The sequence below is a fragment of the Phalangium opilio genome, unplaced genomic scaffold (assembly GCF_054372755.1).
Source record: "Phalangium opilio isolate 3A_F unplaced genomic scaffold, DU_Popi_V2 ptg000017l_1, whole genome shotgun sequence".
Taxonomy (NCBI): domain Eukaryota; kingdom Metazoa; phylum Arthropoda; class Arachnida; order Opiliones; family Phalangiidae; genus Phalangium; species Phalangium opilio.
In genome coordinates, this window is record NW_028324151.1 from 14,546,829 (window position 1) to 14,565,769 (window position 18,941).

Genomic DNA, 18,941 nt, shown 5'->3' on the forward strand with positions numbered 1-18,941 from the left:
AATCCCTTCGTAGACAAAGCGTAGATTATTATTATTTCCATAGGAATGTTTGCTTTATTTCGATCTCGCCACCGTTTTCAAAAATGGCCGCGAATTGGAAAAATGGTTTTCATTGAGTACGTGCTACTTGAAAGTTTTAGCTTCCTAGGTGAAGTGGTTTGGGTCAGGACTTAAGACCATATTAATAACGAAACATATTTTTTAAAGGGAGGGTTTAGTAGAAAATCAAGTGATTTTTTATCGATTCTTCTACCAAATTTAAGAGCAGTCTGCATAGTGAAACATTCAGGAAATACTTCCGAATGATTTTAAAATTCAAATTAGGTTCAGATTTTAAGTATAATTTTAAACAAGGACTGCCGACCAATCGCGTAACGCCCTGCCTTTTTGTTAACAAAATTCTCTTGGCACGTTCCATGTCTCGCGCCACGATTGTCACGTCGCGCGCCTAATTTTATCAAATCTCGTGATAAATTTCTTTGGGCATGGCGCATGCCACGAGAATTTTGTTAACAAAAAGGCAGGACGTTACGCGATTGGTCGGCAGTTCTTGTTTAAAATTATCCTTAAAATCTGAACCTAATTTGAATTTTAAAATCATTCGGAGTCTGTATTTCCTGAATGTTTCACTATGCAGACTGGTCTTAAATTTGGTAGAAGAATCGATAAAAAATCACTTGATTTTCCACTTCACTCTCCCTTTAAGATGTTATTAATAATTGTCTTCGTAAAATCGCTGATGTATCACCTTAAACTTGACAAGTTAAGATTACAAACTATTTTAAGGCTGATTCCGGATATCTTTCCCTTCAAATTGGTGTCCAGATCATGGAAGTAGGACCTAGGCCTATTTCTTCAGAATTATAAAAGGATACATACGCATTTTTGCAAAGCTTGAAAATTTTCCAGATTTCATCAAAATGTCAATTACGTTTTAAACATAATGATCCTACAAAAGCCATAGTTAAATATCTTTTCACGCGGAAAATGGTGGACGAAAATATATACCATATAAATGGAAATGTGTATTGACTATATTCTCGTATCTATCAAACATGAACATATTCAGTATAACATAATAGTGTAAAAACAAGGTAATGATTTCAGCTTGACGTCATTCTTATTACAATACATGAGAGGATTTTATTTTGAGAATTTACTGGCGCTCTTCCAAAAACGATCAAACTTTGACCATGGATAAAGAATGGGCGTGAGGAAATTTGTTTTCACTCTACAGGATAGGCAACTCCCTATCTCGGGCGACAGCTTATTCTGTATATACTCTGTTACAACATCGGTTGTCAGCACGCGCAAATATATTTCTCTATGGAACGTATCTTTGTACGTGCTGTCAATAGACAAAAAACTTCAGGATCTTCAGGATTTAAAATAACCGCGAGTTTTTTAGCTCGAGTGCACGGACTGTTTTGTTTGTATTTACCTAAACTATTGCAACTAGTCCTTAATCTAGTTCAATAATTTACACGACAATTAGAACTTTAAACGTATTTATTAGTTCGCGTCCAAAACCACACTGCGAGTAAAAACCCAAACAGTGATAAAGGAAAACTTATAAAAAACAAATTGAATAGATAAACTATTAGGTCAAAACAGTAATAGGTCAAAACAATAATTTAAAACAAACAGATAAACACTTAGAATAAATCTAACTGTTTATCAATACGTCTTTCTTTTCCCATAACAATTACTTTAAGAATATTTTGCGCAACGTATATAATATCAAATGTTCAATTTGTCTGGCTTCTTGATCTTGCGTTTCGATTTTCTTACAATAAGTGTGTCGTCGAGAAATGGAGGAGCCTCATCGATGGATGCTTCTGTCTCGACTAGGGTTCGAAAATTACGGTAATTTTGGAAAATGGTAAATTACGCGGTAATTTACCGCGTAAATTACCGTTCATGGTAATTTACGAAAATTCAAAAATAAATTATATTGATCGTTTCTAAGCTAAATATTGATAAATACCACTTGAACATATAGCTATACCTTTCAAAGCATAGTGTCGTACATTATTTAAATACCGAGTTTTGATGTTTGCAGTTCACATAATACTTTTGAACAGCTACATGCACTTTCTTCTTCTTACCCATTTTGTGAATTATTGCTATTTCACGTTTTTAGAACAAAATTCTAGAGATGGGCCGATACCAGTTTAAACCTATATATCGGTACTGATACAGATATTGGTATCGGCCCATCTCTACAAAATTCTAACAACTACAGGATTTCCAGCTGACGCAAATGAACTCGACAACAAAAATAGACCAGAAAATAAAATTCATTTCCTTAATCAAATTTTTTCCACGCTTACTGTTCGATTTCTATGACTTACTCATGTCTCATGAAAAGAAATAAGTGTGCATGCGCGGCTAGGGCAAAATATGGAGCTTTTAAGCCATTTTCCAAGAGAAAGACATGAGAATTCGGTGGTAAATTACCATTGTGGTAATTTACGACGGTCAATTACCACGGTAATTACCAGGGTAATTACCGTTTTCGTAATTTACCCGGGAAAATTGTAAGTTACAGTTACCCTGGTAAATTACCGTGTAAATTACGATGGTAATTTACCGATTTAGAACCCTAGTCTCGACCCCGTGTTCTTCTGGTTTGGAAATTGTTGTTTTTGAATCAGAAAATCTGACTAGAGGATTCATGATTGGTTCCACTGGATCAACGTCTGGTACTGTATCTGGAAGTGACGCTGTCTCAGCAATGGGTGCTAATGTCTCGAACCATTTTTCCTCTGGTTCAGTATGCGGCGTGTTTAAATCCTCATCTGGTTCTATAGGTTCCCCGATTGGTTCTACTGGATCAACGTTCGGTTGCATTTTATAAATCAGAGAGTCCTCCTCGTCGTCTAGACTCATTCTTAGCGGCGAACGATTATAATTTTCAAAACTACAATCATCTCGTCTGTTTCTTTCAAACGGCTCATCGACTTCTTTAAGGTGTCTTCGATTTCTACGCAATCGTTTACCCCCTTCTGTTTCGACTTCGTACGATCTGAGAGCCTTCTCTCCCACAACCATAGCTTTTTCCTTCCAGAGTCCATTTTGATTTTGAATTCTGACTGTGACCCCTGAGTTCAAGGGTTTCAAATCTTTCCCTTGAGACTTCTGCTTTCGTTTCATAGGGAGTGGCCTTGCCGTTTCCTTTTGATATGTGGGGAGTCTCGTACGAATATGTCGGCCCATTAGCAGTTCTGCCGGCGATTTTCCATTTTCCAGCGGCGTATTTCGGTAGCTTAATAAACCCAGTTGGAAATCTGACTTCGCATCTTCCGCTTTTCTAAGCAACCGTTTCGCAATTTGGACACCCTTTTCGGCCAAACCGTTCGACTGAGGATACTTGGGACTTGACTTTGTGTTGACAAAATCGTAGTCTTTTGCAAATGCTTTGAACTCGAACGAGTCAAACGGAACGTTATCGGATAATACTTCGTACGGTATGCCATGTCGAGCGAACGTTCGTTTCATGTTGCAGATAACGGCATGGGCTGTGGTTGATCTAATTTCCTCTACTTCGAGAAAGTTTGAGTAAGCGTCAAAAATTACCAAATAATTTTCGCCGGCATGATGAAAAATATCGGAGGCTACTCTTTCCCACGGCTTTTCGGGGACTTCTCTTAAAATGTATGGCTCTTGACGTTGCGTGTTTTGATAAACATTGCATGTCGGACAACGCTTGCAGTTATTCTCAATAGCTTGATTCATATTGGGCCAATATATCGCCTGTCTAGCCCGTCTCCGACACTTTTCTATGCCCATGTGTCCATCATGAATGACCCTTAACATGCGTTCCCGTAGTGACTTGGGAACGACAATGCGACTGCCCTTGAGGATAAGACCATTGGCTTCTGTTAATTCCGCCTTCATTGCCGCGTAACTGTTAGTACTACTGTCTTGAGTCTTCCAACCCGTCCGTATTTGATGCTGTAGTTTGGTTAACTCCTCATCCTTTGAAGTTTCTTCTTTTAACCGATCCATCATTGAACTACTAACTGGTAGAGTATTACATATGGCATTCACGTGGACTTGAATTTCGTTGCTCACGTCGTTGTCCCCTTCTTCGGCGGGAGAGCACGCTCTAGATAACGCGTCCGCCAGTATTAGGCTTTTCCCTGGTGTATACTCCAGCGAAAACTGATATCTCATTAATTTCAGGAAAATCCTTTGAAGACGTGGTGGTACTTCAGCTAGAGTTCTCTTGGTCATCGCCAACAATGGTTTGTGGTCCGTTTCTAAAACGAAATGGGTACCGTAAATATAATTATGGAATCTTTGACAACCGAACCACAACCCCAGACTTTCTTTCTCGATTTGGGCGTAACGAGTTTGTGCATCCGTTAAAGCCCGAGAAGCATATGCCACAGGTCGCCATCCATCTTTGTGAAGCTGCATTAGTACTGCCCCGAGGTCATCTTGAGATGCGTCGGTAGATACTTTAGTGCGCTTACATGGGTCATAAAAACATAAAACCGGTTCTTTAGTTAAAACTTGCTTCACGTAATTCCATTCTCGATGATGTTCAGGTTGTATTGCGTTATCGGTATTTTTGTTTTGAAGGCTGCGTAAATGAACCGTATTGGCCGAAAGATTCGGAATATATTTCCCAACGAAATTTACGACTCCTAACGCTCGTAAAACTTCCGATCTGGTTGCGGGCGTAGGCATTTTCAATATTGCCTCGGTCTTTCTTGGATCTGGTTTTATCCCTTGTCTTGATATGATTTCACCCATATAAGTGACTTCTGTGGCCCGAAAAACGCATTTGTCAGCATTCAGGGTCAAGTTAGCCTTCTTCAACCGCAGCAAGGTTTCCTCTAAACGAATGTCATGCTCTTCCAGTGAATGACCCCAGACCAGAACATCATCATGGAGTGGCCTTGTGTTAGGCAACCCATCAAGGCTTGGCTGAATGCTTTAAAAAATATTTCCGGGGCCGAAGCAATCCCAAACGGCAACCGTTGAAAACAATACCGTCCAAACGGAGTGTTAAAGGTCGTTAGCAGCCGACTGTCCTGTTCCAGCGGAATTTGATGGAATCCTGATGCGGCATCTAGCTTGGAGAAATATCTAGCCCCGGCGAGATCAGCTTGGATCTCTTCCTTGACTGGAATTTGATAATGTTCTCGTAATATGTTCTGGTTCAATGTTTTTGTCGGGTCTAAACACAAACGTAACCCTGTTTTTCCTGACCCCGACTCAGACCTGTCCGTGGCTGATCCCTTTCTGTTCTTTTCAATAATAACTAACGGGCTCACCCATTCCGTTGGCTCTGAGACTTTCCGAATTATTTCCTGACTTTCCAACCGATGCAGTTCCGTTTTTAACCGATCCTTAAGTGCAAACGGGATTCTTCTGGGCGGTATGACAACAGGAACCGCACCCTCTCGTAGCTGTATTCGGCACGTGGTCTCCAAACAGCCAATTCCTTTGAATACTTCCGGAAACTTTGCTAACATTTTACTTTTGAATATGCCCGTAATCGTGCGGTCGTAGATTTGATTTCAGGTTGTGGTTTCATGTCCTTCCAATACGCTCGAGGTACCAAATTCGCCTGTGCACCCGTATCCAACTTGAAAGGGATGGTCACCCCGTTAACTGAAACGGGAACGATCCAATCGCGTTGTGGAGACCGACTTCCGACCGAGACATTGATCATATCGATTAGGAAATCGTCATCGCTGTCAGTTTGGCCATTCGTTTCTACTTGGTGAATTTGTGTTTTGTCTCTACAAACCACGGCAAAATGATTTCGTCCATTGCATTTCCGACATGTCCGTCCGTACGCCGGACATCGATTTCTTTCATGCGTACCGGCACAACGAAAACAGGTCGGTGGTGGCGCTGTACTATGCCCTTTATACTTATGCTTGTGGTGTGAGGTCTCGGCGTGCGTCGGCGATTTGTGTGGTACTTTGCCCCGAGGACCCGGCTGACTTACCATGTCCACCAAACTATTCCCGGGTACTGCGTCAGCCCAACTCTTCAGCTGCTGGGATACCGTATCCGCCGAACGGCACACTTGTATAGTCTTGTCTAATGATATATTATCCTCCGCGAGAAGAGTTCTACGCAACTTAGAGCTGGCACCGTAGATTATTTGATCTCTAATTAACGAGTCCAAGAGATCCCCGTAATTACACGACTTGCCCTTCGTCCGAAGATCAACGACATACTGGTCAACGGTTTCGCCCTCCATTTGTAGACGGCAACGAAAGACGTACCGCTCGTATGGTTCACTTTTTTTCGGCGTACAGTACATTGTAAATTTCGCGACTGTATTGGCGTAGGACCGCCGGACTTCGGTGTTGAATTCAAAAGTGTTGTAAACGTCAATGGCCGCTTGACCAGCCACGTGTAGAAATAACGCAAATTTCTAAGAGTCCGACCGCGCCCCGCTGGACGGACCCGTCGCGGACTCAAATAATTCGAATCGTTGGAGAAAAACGCGCCACGCGTGATCTGCATTACCCGCGAAACTGAGTTCTGGTGGAGTCTTTAAACCGTCCATCGCGTAAAACAATTAACACACAGCGAGACACGAGAACGTAGGTTATGACTCTGACACCATGTTTTGTTTGTATTTACCTAAACTATTGCAACTAGTCCTTAATCTAGTTCAATAATTTACACGACAATTAGAACTTTAAACGTATTTATTAGTTCGCGTCCAAAACCAGACTGCGAGTAAAAACCCAAACAGTGATAAAGGAAAACTTATAAAAAACAAATTGAATAGATAAACTATTAGGTCAAAACAATAATTTAAAACAAACAGATAAACACTTAGAATAAATCTAACTGTTTATCAATACACGGACCTCTAGGCCTTAGTTTCAAATACGTATGAAATTACTTACAGCCTACTACACGTATTTGAAACTAAGGCCTAGAGGTCCGTGCACTCGAGCTAAAAAACTCGCGGATATTTTAAATCCTGAAGATCCTGAAGTTTTTTGTCTCATGACAGCACGTACAAAGCTACGTTACATAGAGAAATATATTTGCGCGTGCTGACAACCGATATTGTAACAGAGTATATACAGAATAAGCTGTCGTTCGAGATAGGGAGTTGCCGATCCTATAGCGTGAAAACAAATTTCCTCACGCGCATTCTTTATCCATGCTTTGACCTTGTAAATTGCAACCTATCATTGACGCTACCTAGAACAGAAACGGTAGACATTTTCCACAGATGGAGCGGTTCATGGTACGAGGTACCAATGTTACGATTCAGCCTTCTTAGAATGTCCTGAATATGTTCTTCAGAAAACATTTTAAATTTGTGGCGAACTTCAAAATAGTTAGGTCCTCTATGTTTCTTCTTTAATGTTTCAAATTAAAGAAGCTTGCTCGTTGTTGGAAGATTTGCGAATTCAATTAGTTGGAGTTATGGAAGCGAAGCCTAAGCTGTTTTCGACATTTCCACAAAAACCGCAACTCGATCAATTCGCTCGCTTCGATCGGCTGACGGGTGACGCTCGATATTCCTCAGAGATCATCGCGATGCTCCGTGGACTGCCCGCCCTCTTCTTCTCGCTGACGAATCATTTTGCTCAAGGTAAGGGCCGTTTAGCACTTGAAAAATTTCAAATGTAGGGTCATATCGAGACCGCTCTACTATTTATTCTTTATTTATTTAGATCAGATATTCATATAACCATAAGTTTATAAGATATGTTCCATAAGGATGACACTTCGTAATTCTAGAGACTTACTGAGAGCTAGTTCGAGAACGACGCGAGAATTAGCTACTCTTGGTTTTTTATTACGTTTTATAAGGGCATAAGTCAACAAGCGACTTTTTGGCAGTCCATCTTTTTATTTAGTCTGTACTAAGCCTTGATCAGCGCCTCACCAGGCGTCGCTTTACCTCAAATCAATGACGTTTCACCTACGTCACTTCATAACAGGCTCTCAGTAACTGGTGACAAACTTATGGAGCATATCATGTGAACATATGATACATCGTATAACAACCACTGTGTATCCATTTTCTCAAATTATCCGCTTCAATTCGAGATAGGAGCTGGCATAATAATTACGTATTAAGAATGTCATGTCAATTATGGCTTCTATCACTTCGCATGGGGCCGCGCTTAATCATGCTCAGGCTTGCAGAAAATGAAATCCCAGTATGAAAGACGTCCCTCAAAATTTAAACGGATATCAAAGGCACATTAGCCCAGAGTTTCGGGAGTGTAACATAGACCATGAATCTATATATAGTTATATAGATTCATGCATGGACTCAAAAATTGTGAAAAATGACCCTCAGTTTTTGGAGGTCGCTGTTTTCCGCACAGTTTTATTTTTCACACTTTTAAAACCTATAGCCCATTACCGCACAATTTGCAAATAAAACATTTTTATTTTATTGTCGATTACATTTTAAAACCCTCAAACTTACGCTTTTGGCCCATTAGACCGAATCCCATTGGACCGCATAAGGCCAAAATATGAGGTTATATATGATCGTAAATATTTCGATGCTATTTAATGATAGATTTATTTTTAATTCAGTTTTTACAAAAGGAATTAAAAAATGCATCTTTTACTTCTTTTTTTTAACAAAAACACTCTTGTTTCTTATGCTTACATCTATCAAATGTGTGTGACATTTATCAGTTACTGAATTTCGGGTGAATATCGAATCTATAATATTCACTGTGGTTAATATATGTTGGTGTTGGTGATTCTTGGATGAATCGCGGACCACACATTAATCTTCGAATGTTTCTAACGATCGCGGACGCAGCTGGTATATCTGGGGTGAAGATTGAATGTGTAATCTAAGACCATTAACAACTCCCGGGACTCGCAACGCAAGCTTTCTACATTTCGTGGTTTTCTGTTACGCGCGATCCTAGCGATCCTTGCGGTATATTGAGGAAACTTTTAGGGGGTACCGAATTTCCAGTTTACAGGTTCCTCTCTTTGCTATTTAAAAATGGCGGATCACGACGAAGAAGATGAGATTGAAAATGTTAACGTGTACATATTTTGTAACTACCATATTGCAGATATCAAGCTAATTTAGCGATATATTATTTTGCTATTTTATCATAATTGTACATTAAACCGTTGCGGCCTCGGCCTCCGAACTTAGAAGAAGACGATTTTATTTTTTTTTAAGCGATATCCGGAACCGGAAGTTCTGTACACCTTGTAAGTTTCTATCCGTTGCCGCTTGATGGCACCCTTGTCGCGAAAACAGCCCTAACTCCTAGAGACGGAAATTTCAATACGAGGATCTTATTGGGTTGCGAGTCCAGGGGGTTGTTAGGTGTAATATTCACCAACCTCAGTACATAAATGGTAATTTATCAGTCGCTATTTATCTGAGATACACCTGACATAAATGATAATTTGTCACCCATTATTTATCTGAGATGCACTTGACATAAATGATAATGTATCACTCTGTTAATATGAGATACAAGTGATAATTTATCACTCGTTGTTGATTTGAGATACACCAGACATAAATGATAAACCATTAATTCACGTATATGCAGTTGGTGAATTTCGAGTGAATATCGAATCTTCAATATTCACTACGTTTTATTTGTTTTAGTTTTGGTTGTTCTTACATGAATCGCGGACTGTACATTAATTCACGAATGTTCTGGTGTAACTCGGGTGAATATTGAATGTCCAATATTCAACAAGGTGTACATAAACCCAGTGAAGTGTTACTTGGATGTTATTCACCTGATATTGCTATCAGGAAGCCTAATTTCATTAAGGTTTTACCTTGAAAGTGACCGATATCCATGGATATATATTAGTGAAGCGAGTGTAACTCATGAATCACCTTGAGTATGAAAAGCCATCTAACGTGAGAGAGTAAGGATGTCCCTATAAACCCAAAAATTTTACCCCCCTTCTTTCCCCCCTTTGGGGGGAGGGGTAAAATTTTTGGGTTTATAGAGACATCCCTGGGGTTGGGGGGGAAATGGGGGGGGGAATTGATGACGTCACGTGTTGGTGTTGGCCGTGGGGAGGAATTTGGGGGGGGGGGGGGGTTGATGACGTCACGTGATGGTTTTGGCGGGAAATTTGAATTGTTGAGCCACCTGGTGGTGGTTTTCTTGATGACGTCGCGTCTAATTTTTGATGACGTCACTTGGATGATACCTGTAGGGATAGGCTTATGCTAGGCTTATGCTATGGTAGATCCTGAAAGATAGGCTTATGCTAGGTTATTCTAGGCTTATGCTAGTTGTAAAACAATCGGATTTTAAATCAAAAACATTTAATTAGCGTGATAATAACATACATAATTAAGTTAAATTAATAATAAATTGGTTAAATATTTAAAAAAAAACCTCCTTAAACTTGATTCAAGCCGTATCTGAAGATGTTTTTTTCTATACCGGACTAATAAAGCGCCGTTGGTAGGAAGTCGAACCCTGGAATGGAAACTCAAATGTTGTTGAAACAAGGATTATTTAAAATGTCTAAGGATAAAACGCACACACAGATTTCTATAGTAAGGGAATGTTATCTAGTTGTTCCGAAATTTTAACCCATCCCCCTCTTCTCCACCTACTTTTTTGGTGCGTCAAACGGAAAAGAAATATAAATATGGCGCCACCTATCTTATTTTCGCGAAAGCATGCTGTATAGAGTTCTTTTTCGAATTGTCAACGGTCGTTAAGAACATTTAGTTCAAGATTCAAGAATGAGGTTAGTTCCTAAAAATCATAATTTAATTTTAATAATAGATTAAAGCAATAATCCTTGACTAAAGCAAACATTCAGTGCAGGAATATACGAGGTGAGTTTACACTAATTTAGTTTAATGGGCAAGGCTTAGGTTTTGGTAGATCTGCTAGAGCAGACAGAGAGCGACAAAACTTTCAAGAACCCGGTCACGTGTTGACGCTTCAAAATATTGGCTTTCCGGTTTGCCGATTGTGCCCGCTAGGTACCGTTTGGAACATCTACCTTCGATAATTCCTTCTCTGCGTTTTATCCTTAGACATTTTAAATAATCCTTGGTTGAAACAACACAGAGCTGGACGCATTACCACCAGGCAACCACACGGTTTGTTAATAAGCTCCTTTTACACTTTTTTAGTCGCCGTATATGATTTTGAAATTGTTTAGCAATTTTCATATCGTTAATTTTTCGATTTGCGGTAAAAGCTTTTAGGAAAGCTTTCGTACTTTTCTTCTTACTTCTATGAATAAGATAGAGGGCGCTATACTGCCCACATACGCTACTTTCTAACCTCTGAAGTTGTCGTTTACCAAAAGTCCATTTTCTGCAGTTTAAAGATAAAAATCTTCTTATACTAGGCAGAAATGGTGGCAAACCGTAGCTATCGAAATAATAGCCTACACGAGCTCCGTCTATAAAGACCGATACCCAGTGAGACCCCTTTTCATAGTGCTGATCTAAATTTATAATTAACGATGCGGGATATTTGGTAACCTTAGGTAACCTATTTGACGCGAAAACACCCAAAAAGTTGGGCGTATCTGATAAAGCGAGAATCAAGTCTACGGTGGTAGTTGCTGACATTTTTAATAATCTACAATTACGTTTCTATTTTTATCGATTTGAATCATGCTTTGAAATTCGGCGTATACAATGCAGACTGCGGCTTCGGGCAAAGGTTTAGCGAATCCCATGTCCAATCTTAATTGTCCTTGCTTAACGGGGTTCCAGTGGTTTGTTTCGCTAGCCGATAGGTCCGGTGTCAGATCAAAAGCGTAGAGGGTTAAGCCGTTGGCAAACTCGTTGGGAGTAATATCGTTACCGTCGTCTTTATAATGAATACCCGTGCCCGCGAACAATGTTTGATAAGCTTGTATATACAAGTTTTTAGCGAAATCAGGAGTCAACGGTTTCGAAGGTATTTGTTCGTTATCGAGATACAGAGACAAAAAATTTAAATCCCAAGTTTTAAAGTTAAAGGGATTCAGAGCGTAACTGCCCTTGAACGCCGCATTGGAGACTATTCCAATAATGACGCGATTAGGCTGAGGGCCTAGATATATATTGTTAAAACTCTCGGTGCTACTTCCGGTAGAGATAGTTTTAGTTTTAAGTTCGGTGCGCGTAAAATTATATTTGGCAGTACCGTTATTAAGCGCTGCTTCATGCGCTAACAATATTTTAGGACTGAGTTTAACTTTGCGTACCGCGAGTGCAGCGTCTAGTATCTTCACTTTACAGTTTTTGAGAGTGGCTGTTTCTTCACACATTAAGGCAAACTCGTCCTTGTTGCGAGTAAACACGACTTTAAGGTCCACCCCGTTTAAGAGATATTCGGGAATATTAAACACGTCACTAAACACGAGTGTAAAAAATTCAATCACGGCCGATTTAGCAGTTTTAGCCATTCGAGCGACGAAACCTTTATTTGAAAAGTCGTCGAACTTTCCGGCTTCGTCCTTTTCCCATCCGGCCATCATAAGGTGAGATGTTTTGGCCGCGGGTCCGTAATTTGAGACAGTTTCGATAAAAGAAGTGAAGGCGTAGTTTTGAGCGGCTGAAGAAACTCGGGTATTGTTCAAGAAAACATCGCAAGTTCTCCACAATGCGTGGCCAGCGTTGTTTACGAAAGCTACCACGGCGGCATCAGGAAGATCACTTCCATCTTCGTTGGTGATTTTGACTTTGTTGTAATGCATGGTGTGGGCTACATCGATGTAGCTATCTCCATTGCCCGAGATGAGGTATTCGAGGGTAGAGCTATCACCAATGGCCGCCAAGGGTTTGGCCCATACACCTTGAGCATGTTCGACACTAGTTTGAATCGGCACAGGGGCAAAAATGTCCAATTCACTCTTAAGAGCTTGGAGAGAAAACATGATTTTTTTCAGGAGCTAAATATATCGCGTGGCGTCTGCTTTGAATGACGGTGATAAACTGACAGGCGTTTAACTTTGCGTCTCTTTATCTTTAATCCTGAACCTTGCTGTGCAGCAGTCATGTTCTCATAAGTTTCCTGCAATCTCTTTTTCGCGGCACTTTTCACATTCTGACCTTGCATTACGTCACCAAGAATCTTTTGTCCCGTACTAATGGCTCTAGGTGCCAGATACTTTGCACCTCTAATTAATAAGGGGCGTGCCCATCTAAATAACCCTTTCAGGGCGCTTCCTATTCCGTGTCCTTTTTGGTGTGGTGTCCCGACAAATACTTTTGACACCCCTCCACCCCCTACCTGATCTAAATAATACCTCCTATACTCGCAACGAGACTCTAATGTTTGGGGTTTTGGCATGGTCTAAAGTGTAGTTTACAGGTCGACGTTCCAAACTCGAATGACGCGGCTTGGCCTAAACTATTCCTTATATCAATGTCTATAGTATCAAAGTAACGTTTAGCAACTTTAACGTAATGGGGAGAGTTAAATGATTTAGTTATAGTCGAACCGTGAGGCTTTTCGCTGTCAACGCCTACTATACGAAGTAGCGGGGCTACCGTATCGCCTATAAATTCATTAGCTACTATATCGGAATAAATAAACAATTGGTCGGGAATATAATAATTTAAATTAGCGGGAACAGAGCTTCTATACGATTGGCTGGTTTTATCTGAAGGGCAAGAGAAAGACGTACTTTGGCCTTTTGGGGTTTTAAATCCTAATATCCTTTTCAAAGTGGGAGAAAGAGCCAAGATACAGTTAGGTTGAATAGTTAAAGAAATGTAATCAGAGAGGGGATCCGAATCAAATTTAAACTTTGAACCGTATTGAAAGCCGTTTAACCCGGAAGCTATTTGTTTAAGTAGTGCTTCTAATGATTTGTAATAACCCCCGGGAACTATAAAGGCCTCGGCTTTAACAATAGGCTGTGATTTTCCGTCCCGACCTTTTTTATTTTCATGCGAGACCACCTGCACATGACCTTCCTCACTGGGTATGTTAAAAAAGGACATTGGGTACAAAACTTCTACTAGAGCAACCTCCCAGTCATCCCCGATCAGTTCTATAGCCTGGGGCAACTTGGTAGTGTACGAAGACGTCTTGTTGTTGTCATAAATTTTCATGCTAGCGTTGCTGGGGAGCGTTAGGTAAAAGGGAGACTGCATCTTTAGCCGGAATCCAAGAATTCATAGAAGGGGGATAGCCTAGCCACTTTACAAAGAGCTCCTTTTGTCCTCTACTAGTGCGCTTGCGAATTACTTTCTCGATCTTGTACGTCTCGGGTCTAACTACCGACTGAAGTTCCATCCCGTAAAACACCCCCTTTATTGGTTCCCCGTTTAAATCTTCTAGTTTGAATACCGGAGGGCGTCTGTCAATTTTCCCCACTATTTTAAAAACCTCTATTGTGTAAGTTCGCTCGTACCCTTTTTCAAAAATCATCTTATTCCTACTTACTCGGACGTATTCGCCCACCTTTAATTTTTTCCCGTAAACTTTCTTTTCGCTAAAGTACTTTCCGTATACATTTTTAAAAACCTGAAGGACATTGGTGCCAGTAACTTCCAAAGGAGTCATTTTTATCGCGGAATGCACCGAGTTATTGTAAGCCTTAACCAGGTCATCTAGAACATCTATATATCTATTGGTATTCTTTTCTGTAAAATACCTGTACATGCGTGACTTTAAAGTTTGATTTAATCTTTCTACCATACACGCTTTTATATCGTCATTCTCAGTTGTAAAAAATATAACCCCTTTCTCCTTCAAGTATCCTTGTAATTGGGAATTTCTAAATTCAGTACCCTTATCCGTTTGTAGTTTCCTAGGAACCCTCTCTCTAAAGACAGACTTAAAAGCCTCAACCGTTTCAACACCGCTTTTGGATTTTAAAGGTACGGCCCAGGCTCTTCTGCTAAAGCAATCTATTACGGTTAATATGTATTTGTACCCGTCGTTGTACTGACTCAAAGAACGCATATCGTTCAAATCCGCCTGATATTGATCTCCTATGTTAGTTACAACCACCTTGTTTCTTTTAAACTTTCTAAAAACTCTCTTATGTAGAGTGTACGCGTCTTTTCCCTTTAACCAATCTAGTACCTGTTTCTTACTAATACCATTTAATTTCACTGCTAAATATAATTTTTCAGCACCCCCGAAACTGGCAGGGTGGGAAGGGTTAAAGTAGATACCTTCTAAAATTTTGGAGATTTTACGTACGCTACCCATTTCGGAGACTCAGTTTTAAGTTTTTTAGCTGCTGTCTTAAGACTTTTCTCAGATTTAAGTTTTTTAGCTGATGCCTCAAGACTATTCTCAGATTTAAGTTTTTTAGCTGCTACCTTGACACTAACTTTGGGAGCTCTAGTTCTTTTGATTTTAATTTGTTGGGGTATTGTATACGAAGTTAGAGGGGAAAAACTAGAAAGTAGGTTTGTAAATGCGTAAAAACCTCTAGGTTTTGGGTCTTTGTTAGAGGAAGGCTTGACAAATTCTAAAGCTATATCTCTAATATTCGAGCCGGGTATTAATGAATCATTAACTATAACTTCCCCACTATCTGTCCACCTAAGCTTTTCAGGGTTAGTTGAAATCTGATCAACGATACTATGTACATGCCCTATATATTTAAGGGGGATATCGTCTAACCAAGCCAAGTTAAAATAGTTGGATGTTGGTTGGGGGGCCGTGGGTATAGGTTGCCTAGCGATATTATGTAAATTATTATATCTCTGTACAGTCTGTTCGTATAAGCGCCATTTTGAAGCTTCGTCTAAATCTTTACGAGCTAAAATAACATTCATTTCATTGTCCAATTCCGAAACTACCTGTTGTTGGGGGTGTGGAAAGGGGTCGCTTTTAAAGGTAGAGCTAGGGACAAGGAGCATTTTCTGAGCGTACTGCATATTTTACTGACTACCTCCTGTTATAGCGCCGATAATAGAGGAAACTAGAGGGAAAAGGAAAGAAAAGAAACTACCACCTTCCTGAACTAATATATCACGTTTTGTTTTCCAAGATATTCTCTTATTAGCAATTTTTCTAAGTTTTGCGGAATGCCTAGCTAATCTAGCTTTTTGACTTTTATTTAATTTAACGTTACCGTGTAAAGTATTTTCAACACACTCTGCGATTGCGTCAATTAAGGGCTTCTTGGCGTTACGTGAAATGATTCTACGTTGTTTTCGAGGGGATTTGGCAATAACGGAGAGCAAATTTCTTTGTGACCGAACGGCATAAGGCATAGTGACTAAATGAAGAGATGGCTAAACACCCATCTACTATTATAATTATTTGGGGATGTAAACTTCGCAAGGGTTGTCGGGAAATATTCCTGTCCTAAGTCTATGATTCTCGGGGCATCTTTGGTGTAGATCGAATAATAAATATCCGAAAGGTAAACTAGTAGCGTCACGGTAGGCGTCGACAGCGAAACGCCATTTATCGGCAAACATTTGTCTAGCTATTATTGAACTTTGCAATTTGTCTCTAGGGGATTTCATAAGAATAAGATAATGAGCGTTCAAAGAAACATCTCTAGAGTCTTTGGATCGATGGAATACGTTTTGGACGATATAAATTACACTCAAGTTGCGATGATGCGTTCCCTTGGTAAAAAGAGAACCAACTTCTCCTTTGTTCTCGGTCATCAAGTCATCAATGATTAAAAGGCAAGGCTTACCGCCGGTATATTCTGATAAATCTGGCATACCTTGTTTGAAAACCACAAATTTTCTCAAACTTTCGAAAAAAGGTTGCCATTCACCGTAGAACCAATGTATTTCGCTTATATTAGGGGCAAACATGGCTTCCCTGTTCTCTAATATTTTTAAAACTAATTGAGTTTTCCCGCTTTGAGACGGGCCTGCTATCACCATGTTAAAAGGATGGTAGAAAGGATACATGACCTTACACTTTGACTTTCAACGAACTAATGAGATAAAGATTGTAAAGTGTTTGTATATATATATATATATATAGAAGAGATCGACACGAAAATGAACAATTGCAATTTCGAAAATACATGGGATATTTAAGGAAGCATTGACGAAAAAATTAGTTAATCACAGGACATTTCACCGAGACGAAAATGACTAATTGATAATATTGATAAAAAAAACAATATGGTTAGACTTTATATATATACATGCCGACTAGATAAATAAATATATAAATAAATATCACCGGGACTGACTAGATAAATAAATAAATAAATAAATAAATAAATAAATAAATAAATAAATAAATAAATAAAAAAAGAAGAGACCCCTCACAGAAACAGATACTGTCGAATGTGCTCAAACTCGATAACCGTAAGGTAGCGTGCGGAAATCTTCAATCAATCTGACCTTATCCACCACAGTTCTGTAAACCTTGGACTGGTCGACACTTATAACAGTGTGATCAGCCTTTCGGCGTATTTGCTTGGGGATTGGTACTTGGATTGGTTCCGCCGGCGGTTCGTAAATGCCTATAAGCCCCATTAACCTATCCATGTTAACCAAATCTTTGGTGGTATGGTTAAGTCGGAACCCCTTAACCTTCATCTCGACGGCTGTCGATCCGGTATCAGGGTTCACAACTCGGTATGCGTAGTTCTTACATCCACCACTCGCATATTCTTCGATGTAGGCCTGGGGTCCGTACTTTTCAAGCTCATTGGTCATTTCACCGAGGAAATTCCCAGTTTCGATTTCTACGCCCCCTGGTGTGTAAACGTACAGTATCGAATCAGTGTCTGTATATAAAACAGACTCACCCAAGCGGTCTAAGTAGGAATAAAGCTTAATCCGAGCTATGGCCGTGGTGTACGCCGCGATCGGAACACTGACATTTTTATTAATTGGGTCAATCTCGTTGATATAACACCACTTAGCAACGCAAATGTCGTCGCTAACTGGTATCAACGTCTTGACCTCAATTGCTGGGTCATAGAACAAGTTAAAGAACTTCTGTGGATCATCAAAGACTTCTACCTTGTCAAGGCGAGTCCTCTCACCAAATTTGCCCCAAAACGAATTCAAACACAGTTTGGCGATGGTACGCTTGCCAGCGTTCTTCTCGATACAGCTAGGATCAAGTTTTACCCCTTCCTTTTCGTAGTACTCGGCTACGTATTGATCTTTCTGCGCTTGGGTTACTACGTCAGAAGGCCAGCCGCTACTTTCCTGTTTTAGCTTCAGAAAGCAGTTGACGTAATTGTTAAAAAGCCCGCCACTTTTTGTTAAGGGGTCGTACTGAGATATTTTGTACGACCAGGCTTCGTGGATTTTAACAACCACGTAACCCTTTCTAACTGCTAAATGGACTTCGTCCGCCACAAACGTCCCCCTAATAACTCTTTCCTCGTCGGAATGTGTGCAATCGCCCTGATATTTGTTTTCAGCGCACAGCTGACACAGGGCAAAGCACAATTTCCCCCCGATCTTTTGGGGTAAAACGGGGTGGAAGAGGTTACGAGGGGGGAGGATATCCAGTTTAATAAAACCTTCAATCTCGTCAATGGGTGGGAAGTTGTCTGTCAAGATCGTAGGGTGGCCGTATGGTAGTTTACCGTATTTGTTACACCATGGATACAGACTAGTGACGTCGACATATCGAATCTCCTCTCCCGGCTTAACCTTGTGATGAAGACATAGAGCGGAAGTACGCCCCCCGAAAAATGCGTTACGGGGATTGAGTGGTTCCCACGCATCGATTTGGATATGAATAGAAGAGAGAAAGGTGTTAATTTCGGGCTCTTGCTCCCTCAATTTGTGGAATTCGCATTCCCACATTTCGATTACCTTATACCCCAGCTCCCTAAGCCTCTTATTACAGTTCAAAGTATCAGTATAGCGGGAGTGTAAAGTTTGGGTGACGTCACCGTGCAAAACCAGGTCTCTGTTTACCGGGAAACAGGCTCTACACCCGTGCCAAAAACAACCTTGGAATTGGTAGACGACCTTTTGATCTGCGCCAAGATCGTCTACTAGAAGTCCGTCGACTTTAATGTTCAAAATTTTAGGTTCGTAACCGTTA